Consider the following 17292-nt stretch of genomic DNA (forward strand, 5'->3'; position numbering starts at 1 on the left):
ATGCAAAAGGAGTCATCATTACCTGCAATCGTGGAGGTCGACGGTTGGCCTCCCCTGGGCTATAAATGAGGAGAGGCGATAGCCCTCGTTGCCCATCTCTTCTTGCTCAGCCTGCCTGCTTCTCCTTCCTCGCCTCTGCTGCTTGCAGCGCCCCCCATGGCGCCCGTGAAGAGGTTCTCGGCCGTGGAGAAAGGGAAAGCTCGCCAGGAAGGGCCTGGCTCTCCTCCGCCCAAGCGCGGCCGTGGTCATCCTCGCTAGCATCCCGCGACCCCTGCCGTGGCTTCCCGTGGTCGCGGTGGTGGCCCCTCCCGTGGTGGTGGCCGCTCATGTCGAGGCAGCCTGGTTGGTGGGGGAAGGCGTGACGTGGCTGCGCAGCCTCCCTGCCCGTGCTTCCACTCTGCAGAGGTGCTGCCAGAGTTCGTTGTGTGGTCGGATAATGATAACCCACAAGTGTAGGGGATCGCAACAGCTTTCAAGGGTAAAGTATTCAACCCAAATTTATTGATTCGACATAAGGGGAGCGAAAGAATATTCTTGAGTATTAGCAGTTGAGTTGTCAATTCAACCACACCTGGATAACTTAGTATCTGCAGCAAAGTATTTAGTAGCAAAAGTGGTATGATAATAAAAGTAACGGTAGCAAAAGTAAAGATAATTGTTTTTGGGTTTTTGTAGTAGTTGTAACAGTAGCAACGGAAAAGTAAATAAGCGAAGAACAATATGTGAAAAGCTCATAGGAAATGGATCAGTGATGGATAATTATGCCGGATGTGATTCCTCATGTAATAGTTATAACATAGGGTGACACAGAACTAGCTCCAGTTCATCAATGTAATGTAGGCATGTATTCCGTAAATAGTCATACGTGCTTATGGAAAAGAACTTGCATGACATCTTTTGTCCTCCTCCCGTGGCAGCGGGGTCCTAGCGGAAACTAAGGGATATTAAGGCCTCCCTTTAATAGAGGACCGGAACAAAGCATTAGCACATAGTGAATACATGAACTCCTCAAACTACGGTCATCACCGAGAAGTATCCCGATTATTGTCACTTCGGGGTTGTCGGATCATAACACATAATAGGTGACTATAGACTTGCAAGATAGGATCAAGAACACACATATATTCATGAAAACATAATAGGTTCAGATCTGAAATCATGGCACTCGGGCCCTAGTGACAAGCATTAAGCATAGCAAAGTCATAGCAACATCAATCTCAGAACATGGTGATTACTAGGGATCAAACCCTAACAAAACTAACTTGATTACATGGTAAATCTCATCCAACCCATCACCGTCCAGCAAGCCTACGATGGAATTACTCACGCACGGCGGTGAGCATCATGAAATTGGTGATGAAGGATGGTTGATGATGATGACGGCAACGAATCCCCCTCTCCAGAGCCCCGGACGGACTCCAGATCAGCCCTCCCGAAAGAGATTAGGGCTTGGCGGCAGCTCCGTATCGTAAAACGTGATGAAACTTTTTCTCTCGATTGTTTTCTCCCCGAACGTGAATATATGGAGTTGGAGTTGAGGTCGGTGGAGGTCCAGGGGGGCACGAGATAGGAGGGCGCGCCCTATAGGGGGGGCGCCCCCCTGTCTCGTGTACAGGCCCTGGGCCCCCTGGTGTATTTCTTTCGCCCAGAAATTCTTATTAATTCCAAAAAGTGCCTCCGCGGATTTTCAGGACATTCCGAGAACTTTTATTTTCTACACATAAAACAACATCATGGCAGTTCTGCTGAAAACAGCGTCAGTCCGGGTTAGTTTCATTCAAATCATGCAAGTTAGAGTCCAAAACAAGGGCAAAACTGTTTGGAAAAGTAGATACGTTGGAGACGTATTAACTCCCCCAAGCTTAAACCTTTGCTTGTCCTCAAGCAATTCAGTTGATAAACTGAAAGTGATAAAGAAAAACTTTTACAAACTCTGTTTGCTCTTGTTGTTGTAAACATGAAAAGCCAGCATTCAAGTTTCAGCAAACATTATGAACTAACCATACTCACAATAACACTTAGGTCTCACAATTACTCATGTCAATAGCATAATCAGCTAGCGAGCCATAATAATAAAACTCGGATGACAACACTTTCTCAAAATAATCATAACTTGATATGACAAAATGGTATCTCGCTAGCCCTTTCTGAGACCGCAAAACATAAATGCAGAGCACCTTTAAAGATCAAGGACTGAATAAACATTGTAATTCATGGTAAAAGAGATCCAGTCAAGTCATACCCAATATAAACCAATAGTAATGAATGCAAATGACAGTGTGCTCTCCAGCGGGTGCTTTTAATAAGAAGGGTGATGACTCAACATAAAAGTAAATAGATAGGCCCTTCGCAGAGGGAAGCAGGGATTTGTAGAGGTGCCAGAGCTCGATTTTAAAATAGAGATTGAATAACATTTTGAGCGGCATACTTTCGCTGTCAACGCAACAACTATGAGATGGCTGTATCTTCCATACTACATGCATTATAGGCAGTTCCCAAACAGAATGGTAAAGGTTTATACTCCCCCAACCACCAACAAGCATCAATCCATGGCTTGCTCGAAACAACGAGTGCATCCAACTAACAACAGCCCTGGGGGAGTTTTGTTTAATTATTTTGATTTGCTTTGATCTTTTTGGATCATGGGACTGGGCATCCCGGTTACCGGCCCTTTCTCGTGAATGAGGAACGGAGTCCACTCCTCTTGAGAATAACCCACCTAGCATGGAAGATGTAGGCAGCCCTAGTTGTAACATGAGCTGCTCGAGCATACAAAATAGAATTTCATTTGAAGGTTTAGAGTTCGGCACATACAAATTTACTTGGAACGGCGGGTAAATACCGCATATAGGAAGGTATAGTGGACTCATATGGAACAACTTTGGGGTTTAAGGAGTTTGGATGCACAAGCAGTATTCCCGCTTAGTACAAGTGAAGGCTAGCAAAAGACTGGGAAGCGACCAACTGAGAGAGCGACAACAGTCATAAACATGCATTAAAATTAACTCACACTGAGTACAAGCATGAGTAGGATATAATCCACCATGAACATAAATATCATGAAGGCTATGTTGATTTGATTCAACTACATGCATGAACATGTGCCAAGTCGAGTCACTCAATTCATTCAAAGGAAGATACCATCCCATCATATCACATCATAATCATTCTAATAGCATGTTGGCACGCAAGTTAAACCATTATAACTCATAGCTAATCAAGCATGGCACAAGCAACTATAAATTCTAAATGTCATTGCAAATATGTTTACTTCATAATAAGCTGACTCGGGAATGATGAACTCATCATATTTACAAAAACAAGAGAGGTCGAGTTCATATCAGCTTTTCTCATCTCAATAAGTTCATCATATGTCGTCATTATTGCCTTTCACTTGGACGACCGAACGATGTGTATAATAATAAGAGTGCACGTGCATTGGACTAAGCTGGAATCTGCAAGCATTCAACTCAAGAGAGAAGACAGGTAATATGGGCTCTATGTTAAATAAACAATCATGCAAATGAGAGCCACTAAAAATTTTCAATACGGTCTTCTCGACCCCCAAAGAAAAAGAAAAAGAAAATAAAACTATTTACACGGGAAAGCTCCCAACAAGTAAGAAGAAGAACTAGAAATCTTTTTGGGTTTTCATTTTAATTTCTATTACAAGCATGGAAAATAAACTAACTAATTTTTTTGGTTTTTCTTAAAGTTTATCAAACACACAAGAAGAAAACTAGAAAAAGAAATTTAAACTAACATGGATAATACAATGAAAGAGTATGAGCACCGACGACTAGTGTGTGAACATGAATGTAAAGTCGGTGAGAAATATGTACTCCCCCAAGCTTAGGCTTTTGGCCTAAGTTGGTCTAATACCAAGGACCGCCTGGCTGATATCCATAGGTGAAACTGGGGTCGTACTGAGATGCAGCAGCAACTGCCTCCTGAGAAGCAGCGTGTTGGCGAGTTGCCTCTGCTCTCCTCTCGTGTTCAGCTGCTTCCTCCCTGGTGACAACATATCTTCCTTTTGCCTGATAATCAAAAAGGTAGGGAGCAGGAAGAGTAACAGGGACGATGTTGCGTCTGTCATAGATTAGTCGATAATGGAGGAATTGTTCATTCCTCGCAAGAAATTGATGATTAAACAGAGCTTCTTTATCCAAATAAACAGGAGGTAAAATCATATCCCCCTCTTGTGGGGCTATATTGAGATAATTAGCCACACGGGTTGCATAAATTCCTCCAAATAAATCCCCCTTTCTACTATTATTCTGCAACCTACGTGCAACTATTGCCCCCAAGTTATAACCTTTATAACCTGATACAACACTCTTGAGGACGCAAAGATCAGGGACACACATGTGACATGCTTCATCCTTACCATTAATGCATCTACCAATAAAGAGAGCAAAATAATGCATAGCAGGAAAATGAATGCTCCCTATGGTAGCTTGTGCTATGTCCCTAGATTCTCCCACAGTAATACTACCAAGAAAATCTCTAAACTCATATTTGCGAGGATCATTAATATTACCCCACTGCGGGAGTTTGCAAGCAGTTGTGAAATCCTCTAAATCCATGGTATAAGAGGTATCATAAATACCAAACATGACACTAGGAGAATTACGCGCACAGTTATATTGGAACCTCCGCACAAAGGAATCCGTCAATTGATAGTACTGAGCACACTTATCTTGTAAGAAGTCCTCTAGCTCGGCATTATGCACATACGCGTCAAATTCCTCCTTGAAGCCTGCTTCGACCATAAAATCATCAGATGGCCACTCACAAGCTCGTACATCCGCGTCCCTCGGCAATTCAACATCTTGCTCACGTATAGCAATCCTTGGCCCTTTCTTTGCCGAGGAACCACCTTGGTACATTCTTCTAAGCATAATTCTTTTTCTGAAAATTTCTGAAATTTTAGTAACTTCAAAATAAAAGTGAATAAAACTAAACAAGATTGGTAGCAACTACTCCTACAAGTGCCTAGAGCCTATATCATGCATTAGAATTACTTGGGACCTCGTAAATTTAACATGCAAGCTCAAGAACATGGTCACCTATGCAGCAAAAATTTGCAATGAATAAAGCACTAGAACAAAAACTAATTGGACCAATGGAGGAGCCACATACCAAGCAACAATCTCCCAAAGCAGTTTTGTGAATGGAGCTTTGAGCAAGGAGATCGAAAATCGCAGCAAAATGAGCTAGAACTCGTGCTTGAGATGGATGGGGATTTTTTGGGTAGAAGATGAAGTATGTGGGTGCTGGCATAAGTGGAGGGGGGCCACCAGGGGCCCACGAGACAGGGGGCGCGCCCTATAGGGGGGTGCCCTCCACTCTCGTGGCCTGGTGCTTGCCCCTCCTGGAGTGATTTCAGTGCCTAAAATCCTCAAATATTCCATAAAAATCATACTAAATTTGCTGGGCATTTGGAGCACTTTTATTTTTGGGATATTTTTTAATGCATGGATAATTCAGAAAACAGATAGATAATACTATTTTTTTCTTTATTTATTCTAAATAACAGAAAGTAAAAAGTGGGTACAGAAGGTTGTGCCTTCTAGTTTCATCCATCTCGTGATCATCAAAATGAATCCACTAACAAGGTTGATCAAGTCTTGTTAACAAACTCATTCCGAGTAACACAGAACCGGAGAAATTTCGAATAACACTAAGTTACCTCAACGGGGATATGAAAATCCCCAACAATAAGAATATCATACTTTTTCTTGACAGTAGGGAGAGGAAATTCAAAACCTCCAATAATAATAGTTGGAACTTTTCCAATAGAATTGATGCTATGAACTGGAGATTGTTTCCTCGGAAAGTGTAACGTATGCTCATTACCATTAACATGAAAAGTGACATTGCCCTTGTTGCAATCAATAACAGCCCATGCAGTATTAAGAAATGGTCTACCAAGGATAATAGACATACTATCATCCTCGGGAATATCAAGAATAACAAAGTCCGTTAAGATAGTGACATTTGCAACCACAACAGGCACATCCTCACAAATACCGGCAGGTATAGCAGTTGATTTATCAGCCATTTGCAAAGATATTTCAGTAGGTGTCAACTTATTCAATTCAAGTCTACGATATAAAGAGAGAGGCATAACACTAACACTGGCTCCAAGATCACATAAAGCAGTTCTAACATAATTTCTTTTAATAGAGCATGGTATAGTTGGTACACCCGGATCTCCAAGTTTCTTTGGTATTCCACCCTTAAAAGTGTAATTAGCAAGCATGGTGGAAATTTCATCTTCCGGTATCTTTCTTTTATTTGTGATGATATCCTTCATATACTTAGCATAAGGATTTACTTTCAGCATATCAGTTAAGCGCATACATAAGAAAATAGGTCTAATCATTTCAGCAAAGCACTCAAAATCCTCATCATCCTTTGTCTTGGATGGTTTAGGAGGAAAGGGCATGAGTTTCTGGACCCATGGTTCTCTTTCTCTATCGTGCTTCCTAGCAACAAAATCTCTCTTATCATAACATTGATTATTTGATTATGCGTTATCAAGATCAATGGCAGGTTCAATCTCTACATCATTGTTTTTGCTAGGTTGAGCATCAACATGAACGTTATCATTAACATTATCACTAGGTTCATGGTCATCACCTGATTGTGTTTCAACATCAAAGATAGAAATATCATTGGGATTCTCAGGTGTGTCTACAGTGGGTTCACTAGAAGCATGCAAAGTTCTATCGTTTATCTTTTTCTTCTTTTTAGAAGAACTAGGTGCCTCTAGCAAGTTTCTCTGAGAATCTTGCTCGATTCTCTTAGGGTGGCCTTCAGGATACAAAGGTTCCTGAGTCATTCTACCAGTTCTAGTAGCCACTCTAACAGCAAAGTCATTTTTATTATTTAATTCATCAAGCAAATCATTTTGAGATTTAAGTACTTGCTCAGCTTGGGTAGCAACCATAGAAGCATATTTGCTAACGAGTTTGAGTTCATCTTTACCTCTAGCCATGTTATCGCTCACGCGTCCTATCTCGAAAGCATTATTATTTAACTCTCTACCAACATAAGCATTAAAACTTTCTTGTCTAGCCATAAATTCATCAAACTCATCTAAGCATGGGCTATGAAAATTAGTAGAGGGAATTTCAACTTTATCATATCTATAGAGAGAATTTACCTTTACTATCTGTGTCGGGTTATCAAGACAATGTGGTTCTTCAACAGGCGATTAAGACCATGTATTTCTTCAATAGGAGGTAAATTCTTAACATCTTCAGCTTTAATACCTTTTTCTTTCATTGATTTCTTTGCCTCTTGCATATCTTCGGGACTGAGAAATAAAACACCTCTCTTCTTCGGAGTGGGTTTAGGAGTAGGCTCAGGAGTTGGCTCAATTGGTTCAGGAATTGCTTCAGGAATTGGCTCAGGAAGTGTGACGCCCCCGATTCAATCATACACTAATCATGCACGCAAACGTGTACGATCAAGATTAGGGACTCACAGGAAGATATCACAACACAACTCTAAAACATAAATAAGTCATACAAGTATCATAATACAAGCCAGGGGCCTCGAGGGCTCGAATACAAGTGCTCGATCATAGACGAGTTAGTGGAAGCAACAATATCTGAGTTCAGACATAAGTTAAACAAGTTTGCCTTAAGAAGGCTAGCACAAACTGGGATACAGATCGAAAGAGGCGTAGGCCTCCTGCCTGGGATCCTCCTAAACTACTCCCGGTCGTCATCAGCGGGCTGCATGTAGTAGTAGGCACCTCCGGTGTAGTAGGGGTCGTCGTCGACGGTGGCGTCTGGCTCCTGGACTCTAGCATCTGGTTGCGACAACCAGAAAGAAAGGAAAGGGGGGAAAAGGGGGGAGAAAGCAACCGTGAGTACTCATCCAAAGTACTCGCAAGCAAGGAACTACACTACATATGCATGGGTATATGTGTAAGGAGGCCATATCAGTGGACTGAACTGCAGAATGCCAGAATAAGAGGGGGATAGCTAGTCCTATCGAAGACTACGCTTCTGGCAGCTTTCGTCTTGCAGCATGTAGAAGAGGGTAGATTGAAGTCCTCCAAGTAGCATCTCCAAGTAGCATCTCTAGTAGCATCGCATAGCATAATCCTACCCGGCGATCCTTCCCTCATCGCCCTGTGGAAAAGCGATCACCGGGTTGTCTGTGGAACTTGGAAGGGTGTGTTTTATTAAGTATCTGGTTCTAGTTGTCATAAGGTCAAGGTACAACTCCAAGTCGTCATGTTACCAAAGATCATGGCTATTCAAATAGATTAACTTCCCTGCAGGGGTGCACCACATAACCCAACACGCTCGATCCCATTTGGCCGGACACACTTTCCTGGGTCATGTCCGGCCTCGGAAGATCAACACGTTGCAGCCCCACCTAGGCACAACAGAGAGGTCAGCACGCCGGTCTAAATCCTATGCATGCAGGGGTCTGGGCCCATCGCCCATTGCACACCTGCACGTTGCAAGGGCGGCCGAAAGCAGACCTAGCCTCCCTTATACAAGAGTAGGCGTTCCAGTCCATTCTGGCGCGCGCCGCTCCGTCGCTGACGTCAAGAAGGCTTTGGCTGATACCACGACATCGAGTGCCCATATATTTCCCGCGTAGTTGGTTAGTGCGTATAGGCCAGTGGCTAGACTCAGATCAAATACCAAGATCTCGTTAAGCGTGTTATTATGAAGTAACCGCGAACGCCGACCAAGGCCAGGCCCACCTCTCGCCTAGGTGGTCTCAACCTGCCCTGTCGCTCCGCCACAAAGTAACAGTCGGCGGCCGTCGGGAACCCAGGCCCACCACTACCAGGATGGAGCCACCTGTCCTTCCAGCCCCCACATCGGAATCACTTGCGGGTACTCAACGAGCTGACCTGACTTTAGTCATCATCTGGATAGTATGTATATATGAATAGTATATACCCGTGATCACCTCCCAAGTGATCACGGCCCAATAGTATAGCAAGGCAGACTGACAAAAATGTAGGGCCAATGATGATAAACTAGCATCCTATACTAAGCATTTAGGATTGCGGGTAAGGTATCAATGACTGTAGCAACAATCACAGGCTATGCATCAGAATAGGAGTAACCGAACAGTAACATGCTATACTACTCTAATGCAAGCAGTATAGAGAAGAATAGGCGATATCTGGTGATCAAGGGGGGGGGCTTGCCTGGTTGCTCAGACAAGAAGGGGTCGTCGGTGACGTAGTCGAACACAGGGGCATCAGCATCGTCACAGGGTCTACCGGAGAGAAGAGGGGGGAGAAACAGTAAATACATAGCAAGCAAGTGCATAACAGGACAACAAGCAGAGCTAGACGTGTTCTAACGCGGTATGAGGTGATACCGGTGAGGGGAGAAAACATCCGGGAAAGTATCCCCGGTGTTCCGTGTTTTCGGACAGATGAACCGGAGGGGGAAAGTTGCGTGTTCGATATGCTAGGGGTGTGTGGCGGACGAACGGGTTGCATATCCGGAATCGTCTCGTCGTTCTGAGCAACTTTCATGTTGAAAATAATTTAATCCGAGTTACGAATTAAAAGATATGATTTTCTAAAGATTTACTAATTTCTGGAATTTAATTAATTCTTTATTTTAATTCGAAATTGGATTAATGACATCAGCATGATGTCATGTTGACATCAGCAGTCAACAGGGATTGACTAAGTCAAACTGACAGATGGGGCCATTGACTGGGTCAACAGCACAGTCAGCAGGTCCAGTCAGCAGTCAACAGTCCTGTTGACTTAGTCAAACTTATGAGTGGGTCCCACTTGTCATACTCTGCTAGTTAATTAACAGTAGTTAACTAGGTTAATTAGTCATTAGGTTAATTAATCATAATTAGTTAATTTAATCAGAGTTAATTAAGTTAATTAATTAGTTAATTAATTAATTAATTAATATTATTATTAATTATTTATATATATATATATGTATTTTTATTATTTTTAAATGTTCTACGATAGGCCCCACATGTCAATGGCCCAGGGCCTTAGCGGGCGCTGGGCAGTGGTTATGGGCGGAGCCCCATGAGTGTGCGGGCGGTTACGGGCGCCTGATGGGGCGGACCCAGGCGCCGAAGGTAGGGCACCGCGAGGGCGCCGGCGGGGCGCAGCCTGGGGCCAAGCAGCATCGGGCCAGCCGGCGGGGCGCGCGGGGGCGAGCCCTTCTGCGCGTGTAGGCGCAGTCAGGAGCAAGGGGGTGTGTCGCGCGGGGAGCACGGGCTGGAGACCCCCCGGGGCACGCACGGGGTGGCCGGTGCGTGGGCACGAACGCGGCTACGGAGGGGTGAGCGCGGCACGGGCAGTAGGGCGGCCTACGGCGACCGGAGTAAAGCGGAACGGAGCGAGGGCGGACGAGGCCTCATCGGGGCCCTGTAGTTGTGCTTATGTCGGCTCGGGGAGGGGCCGGGGAGGCGGTCGGCGATGGCGGGGACGAGGCGACGACGGAGAGGACGACGACGATGGAGTCTGGCGAGGAGGATGGGGACGTCACGCGGTGGGGAGGAGACGAGGTCGAGGCGATCCGGCGACCGGCGCGGTGAAGAGGTGGCCGTTGAGGGAGGGGGCGAGGAGGCGGCGCCAACGGGGACCTCGAGCGACGATGGATGGTGAAGGACGGGCGCAGGGCGATGGCGCGCGACGGCGACGGGTCGGTGACTAGGCGAGGCCACGGCTTCAGGCGGGCGTCGCACGAGGAAGTGGAGGGGCGAGGAGGACGATGGCGAGGCAGCGCCGGGCGATGGCTGCGAGGGGGGCTCCGTGGAGGAGGGAGACGGGCGACGACTCGACGGGACTGGAGGCGCCCTCGATCCAGATCGGACAGTGGGGTGGGGGAGAGGAGCGAGGGATCGTGGGGAAAGTGGGGGGGAATGTGTGCGGTTGGGAGTTAGGGTTTCCCCCAGAAGGGATATGGAGGGGGGTTTGGGCCGGTCTGGTTGTCTTCTCTCTGTTTTTTGTAGTTTTGTTTTCTGTTTTTATTGTTTTCCTTTTTCTTTATTTTCTCTACTGTTTTGGCTCATTTTAAAAAATATAGAACTTATATAAAAACATGGTTTCTTCATGACAATTAGTTAGGGAATATTTTCAACACATCGAACCTTTTAGCTTTGACTTTTGAAAATTTAATTGTTCCAACTTTAATTCAAATTTAGAATTTGAATCTGTTTCGATCTAACGTGGGATTATCAACAATAACCGAGGTGACGTGGCATCGTTAACACGGGATTACTGTAGCCCGATTACCCGGGCGTCACAAATCTCCTCCACTACAAGAAATCTCGTCCCGAGATTTAAGAGGGGGACTAGGGGGAAAGGTCTGGTTACGAAATCCTAATGAATCTTCTCGTCTTTGGTTGCTCTTCTTGAAGAGGTCGATCCATTACATTGATGTCTTCAGTTCTCTGCTCCGGGTCATCATGATGAAGTTGTCCTCCTTCCTTGGGGATCTTCATCGTACTTACAGAAAGGATACGGGGTAGCTTCAAAAGGACAGACCTCTACAAGGTTGACTATCTGGTCGATAACATCGAGGAAGGTGGCGGAAGTTACTCTCGAATTGAATCTTAGAAAATATCGAGAGCAAAGTAAGGAGGTACCATGAGAAGTTTCAAACGGCTAGGCAAGCGTTCGATGCCTAATCAGAAGGTGAAAGGGGTTCAGGGCAACGAGAATAAGTATTGCGTCTGATACCAAAATAGATCACTTGGAACGGTGGTCCGTGAACTACATACGAGTCCACACGCGAGGAATAACTTTGGGAACAGGGGATGTACAGGAGAGTCAGGTTTCGATCCCGTGGAACTGTGGGTTATGGGCCCACCATGTGGTTGAAAGTAGGAAGGGGCCGACATCTTGCACGGTCACGATATTAAGGCGTGTCAGAGGGTAGCCTATCAGTTATGTCGGCAACAACATCGATACCAAGGGCGAGGGACGAAGAGAACCATTTTCCTCTATGTTGAACGAGGCGGACCAACAGGCAAAGTTCTCGTCCATCGGTGGTTACTGAAATTTCGTCAACAATAGTAACATGGTCTTACTGATAGAGTTGTACACCGAGGTGTTTACATAAGTAGAGAATATTACTGCTTAGATCATATAGATCACCAGAAACGTTAAACCAACCAATGGAAAGGAAAATAGGATTATCAGATTAAACAGAACAATGGAAAGGAAAATGTGTTTAAACACATATTTCAAGGGTATATCCTTCCCAAGGACAAGCAGAGCATGATATCCATGACAGGATATAATGTAGAAAACTCTTTAGGTAGGGGAGAGAATTTTCATGACATTACCCATACAGCGGTGTCTGGATAATTGCGCAAGAAACGTTTAGCATTGGGCTTCAAATGTTCTTGTTGAAACATCGGAGTACCATAGACATGCTTCGAGATAGCATTGACATGGTCAACAGGTGAAGATCAGACTTTGGAAACAAAAAGGATCCATCAGGAACAACTTATAGAATAAGTCTTACAATTTCCTCATGGAAGAATGGATAACCTTGCTAAAAAGGAAACTATAACAGTAGGTCCTCCGGCCAGGTGTGCTAGGCATGACATCACCTTACCGGGTCATATAAAGACCAATGTTCTGACTCTTGGAAAATGTTCCAACCATCATATCTGACCGAGATTCAGATCTGATCGGTGTTAGGATACCTCAGACTCAGGATGCTTGAGAAGAAAAGGTGCGACACAATTTGACGGGATGACACTGTAAGATTCTCGGGAAGTGAACTATGAAGTGATTTCCGTTAACAAGAGTTCATCATTAACCCAAGGAGAGGACAAGGAGGTGGCTGATGAACTCAGCGACAATTCATCAAGATTTCCGAAGGATGGATTTCCACAATTATGTGAACAAGGAGATAACATTTGTCAGATCAAAATGATATATTGATGTATGCTCGAGGAAAACATACAAAATTTAACAATGGTTGAAAGGTGCACCCGAAATATGGGCTGGGTTGCACGTCCAACATTGGAATGGTGATTCAATAATCAATAGTCTAAGAATGAACGGCCGACCATTAACTTCAAAGCAATAGGGTTGCTAGAAGGGCGGAATTCAAACAGCACCGCTCACTTGTTGGTACCCTGGTTGGAATCAACACGAGGACCCAAGAAAGAATGGTGATGGTGAGAAGTATCACCATACCAAGAACTCTTAAGAGGTGGTGAAATTCCCACGACATTCTTGACATAAAAGGTGGTAATATTCCAAGGTAAAGAAGGACAATGCTGGGTAGCAAGGAACTCAAGGTATAACACAAAACACGAACAAGTTTGTGTTGGAGGGAAGGTAATAAAGTGGTTGATGATAACACAAATCATCGAGGCAAGGATGGTATTTCTCATCATGAATCCTATTGATATCCTGGAAGAGCTCATAAGGTTGATGATGATCACGACACATTTGTCGAGAGGTTACACGAAGATGTAATCGATCGACGATGACATCAAGTCAAACGAATGATGAAGCGAAAGGTTATTGGAACCCCGGTTAGGACACAAACTCGAAATCAAGTTTGTTGTTCAAGGAGAAATGATATGACGACGAAAATCGACGCAAGCTTAGTTCATCGTTGAAAGTTGTGCTCCGAGAATAAGGACCAGGTAGCACAGTTAAAAAAAATTAGTATGATGATGATATAGTTGATCAGGCTAGGAATGACTTAAAGGATTATTAAACTCATAAGCAACAAAAATTACTTAGAGTTATTGAATCGGAGTGCTGAATCGATTCACTTATCGGTTTTCTCGGTTAACAAACAACCCAGAAGCATGAAGTGACAAAGACAGGGTATAGGTAGTACTCCATTAAAGGACAGGGTAATGTAGTGCAATGGCATGACATCCTTGAGATACCAGGGGTAATACTCGACAATAGACCAATGTAGAGGTTGGACTGGGGTACTGCTTTGCAGAGGACAAGTGCTTAAACTTGCCCAAGAAATGGGATCAAGGAAGAACATATGGTCGGAACCACGATTGCAAAAGGCCAGATCCCAGATATAAGTTGAACTTATACCAAGGGAATAATTAATTTAAGAGAAGCTTTTAATGATAAGATCTACATCGTGTCCATGGGCATGAACACAAGGTTCAAGGTCGACTCCCACTTCTTCAATGTATAATCTTTCATTCACTTCTCACGTTCGATGAAGCTATAGTGTTGAAATTTTATCTGGCAAAATACCAGAAGAGTATGACTCGTGAAAACTTTCGAGTTCACACATATTAAGGAAGGCATAGGTTCAACCCATCGGGGCATCGTGGAAACATATACCACAAGCTTCAATAGTAAATATCACCAGCTCGAAAGCAGAGCATGGTTGGCCACATCAAGGGATAGGATTTACCAATGGCATTATGTATCAGGGAAAGAACTTCCAAAGTGATTGAACCTGAAGGATGTTGTCAGTTAAAATCCAACAAGGATCTGATGGTCCATAACAAAGATGATGTGAGCACCGACATAATCAAAGGAAGAAACAATGCAAAGGCATTGGATTATAGAAACAACTGACTAATTCAAAGCTCAATTGCAAAGGAATTATGATTTCAAATTCAAGGGATCAGAAGCAACGCTCTGACTAAGGATGGATAAGTTGAACAGACTTAGGGTTACAATCGACGGCAATTTGATTGGTCGAGAACAAGCCCATGTTCAAAATGACGTCTGGGCCAGAAAGATAATTTAAAAGGATCAACTGATGATTGCATGCATTCGCACTCCTGTTGAATCAATAGGATCAAAATGACGGTGTCTAAGGATACTAACGAATATTGCCAGACATATGGAAAGCATCCATAATGCAAGCAGACAAGTATTGCAGAGCAATAAGCTACTGAGAAATTTTGGAGGATCGAATAGTATTTCAAAGACCATTGTGAAACACATGAACAACTGGGGATGATTGGATACTCGATAAGGGCGAGAAATTATCCGTAGGGGTATTCAGGTGGAAAGGAACTGCAAGGCAGTAGGCACAAAGTATTCTTGGATCAATAGAGAGAATTGCAGGGTATCTTGTAATAACAAGATCAACTAGGGATGAATGTAAGAATAACAACTGCAAGTAGTTATCCATAAGGGTTGAAGGTGGAAGGGGAATTGCAAATGCAATGAACATAAGTTCTCGGGTTAACAGCGGAGAGTATCTTCAGGGTCTTCACGTGCAGCGGACGATCATCAAAAATAAGGGGCTCTCCGGGTGAAAGTGATAACGAGATCCTAATGTTAGATTTAGCAAAATTCATTTAACGCGAATAGAAGAGAGATCAGAGCCCCAGAGTATAGACAAGGAGTAAAAGATCCTAATACCACCCAATGGCGACGTGGGCCCATGGGCCGCACAGCCATGTTAGTAAAAGTTTTGTAAAGTCTAGACACGACTTCGGCCAAGGAGTTAGAAGGGGGATTCCTACAGGCAGTCGGCTCTGATACCAACTTGTGATGCCCCCGATTCAATCGTACACTAATCATGCACGCAAACGTGTACGATCAAGATCAGGGACTCATGGGAAGATATCACAACACAACTCTAAAACATAAATAAGCCATACAAGTATCATAATACAAGCCAGGGGCCTCGAGGGCTCGAATACAAGTGCCCGATCATAGACGAGTCAGCGGAAGCAACAATATCTAAGTACAGACATAAGTTAAACAAGTTTTCCTTAAGAAGGCTAGCACAAACTGGGATACAGATCGAAAGAGGCGCAGGCCTCCTGCCTGGGATCCTCCTAAACTACTCCCGGTCATCATCAGCGGGCTGCACATAGTAGTAGGCACCTCCGGTGTAGTAGGGGTCGTCGTCGACGATGGCGTCTGGCTCCTGGACTCCAGCATCTGGTTGCGACAACCAGAAAGAAAGGAAAGGGGAAAAAGGGGGGAGAAAGCAACCATGAGTACTCATCCAAAGTACTCGCAAGCAAGGAAGTACACTACATATGCATGGGTATATGTGTAAGGAGGCCATATCAGTGGACTGAACTGCAGAATGCCAGAATAAGAGGGGGATAGCTAGTCCTATCGAAGACTACGCTTCTGGCACCTTCCGTCTTGTAGCATGTAGAAGAGAGTAGATTGAAGTCCTCCAAGTAGCATCTCCAAGTAGCATCTCCAGTAGCATCGCATAGCATAATCCTACCCGGCGATCCTCCCCTTGTCGCCCTGTGGAAAAGCGATCACCGGGTTGTCTGTGGAACTTGGAAGGGTGTGTTTTATTAAGTATCCGGTTCTAGTTGTCATAAGGTCAAGGTACAACTCCAAGTCGTCCTGTTACCGAAGATCACGGCTATTCGAATAGATTAACTTCCCCGCAGGGGTGCACCACATAACCCAACACGCTCGATCCCATTTGGCCGGACACACTTTCCTGGGTCATGCCCGGCCTCGAAAGATCAACACGTCGCAGCCCCACCTAGGCACAACAGAGAGGTCAGCACGCCGGTCTAAATCCTATGCGCGCAGGGGTCTAGGCCCATCGCCCATTGCACACCTACATGTTGCGAGGGCGGCCGGAAGCAGACCTAGCCTCCCTTATACAAGAGTAGGCGTTCTAGTCCAATCCGGCGCGCGCCGCTCCGTCGCTGACGTCAAGAAGGCTTTGGCTGATACCACGACATCGAGTGCCCATCTCTTTCCCACGTAGTTGGTTAGTGCGTATAGGCCAGTGGCTAGACTCAGATCAAATACCAAGATCTCGTTAAGCGTGTTATTATGAAGTAACCGCGAACGCCGACCAAGGCCAGGCCCACCTCTCGCCTAGGTGGTCTCAACCTGCCCTGTCGCTCCGCCACAAAGTAACAGTCGGGGGCCGTCGGGAACCCAGGACCACCTCTACCGGGATGGAGCCACCTGTCCTTCTAGCCCCCACATCGGAATCACTTGCGGGTACTCAACGAGCTGACCCGACTTTAGTCATCATCTGGATAGTATGTATATATGAATAGTATATACCCGTGATCACCTCCCAAGTGATCACGGCCCAATAGTATAGCAAGGCAGACTGACAAGAATGTAGGGCCAATGATGATAAACTAGCATCCTATACTAAGCATTTAGGATTGCGGGTAAGGTATCAATGACTGTAGCAACAATGACAGGCTATGCATCAGAATAGGAGTAACCGAACAGTAACATGCTATACTACTCTAATGCAAGCAGTATAGAGAAGAATAGGCGATATCTGGTGATCAAGGGGGGGGGCTTGCCTGGTTGCTCAGACAAGAAGGGGTCGTCGGTGACGTAGT

The sequence above is a fragment of the Triticum dicoccoides genome, chromosome 5B (assembly GCF_002162155.2).
Source record: "Triticum dicoccoides isolate Atlit2015 ecotype Zavitan chromosome 5B, WEW_v2.0, whole genome shotgun sequence".
NCBI lineage: Eukaryota > Viridiplantae > Streptophyta > Magnoliopsida > Poales > Poaceae > Triticum > Triticum dicoccoides.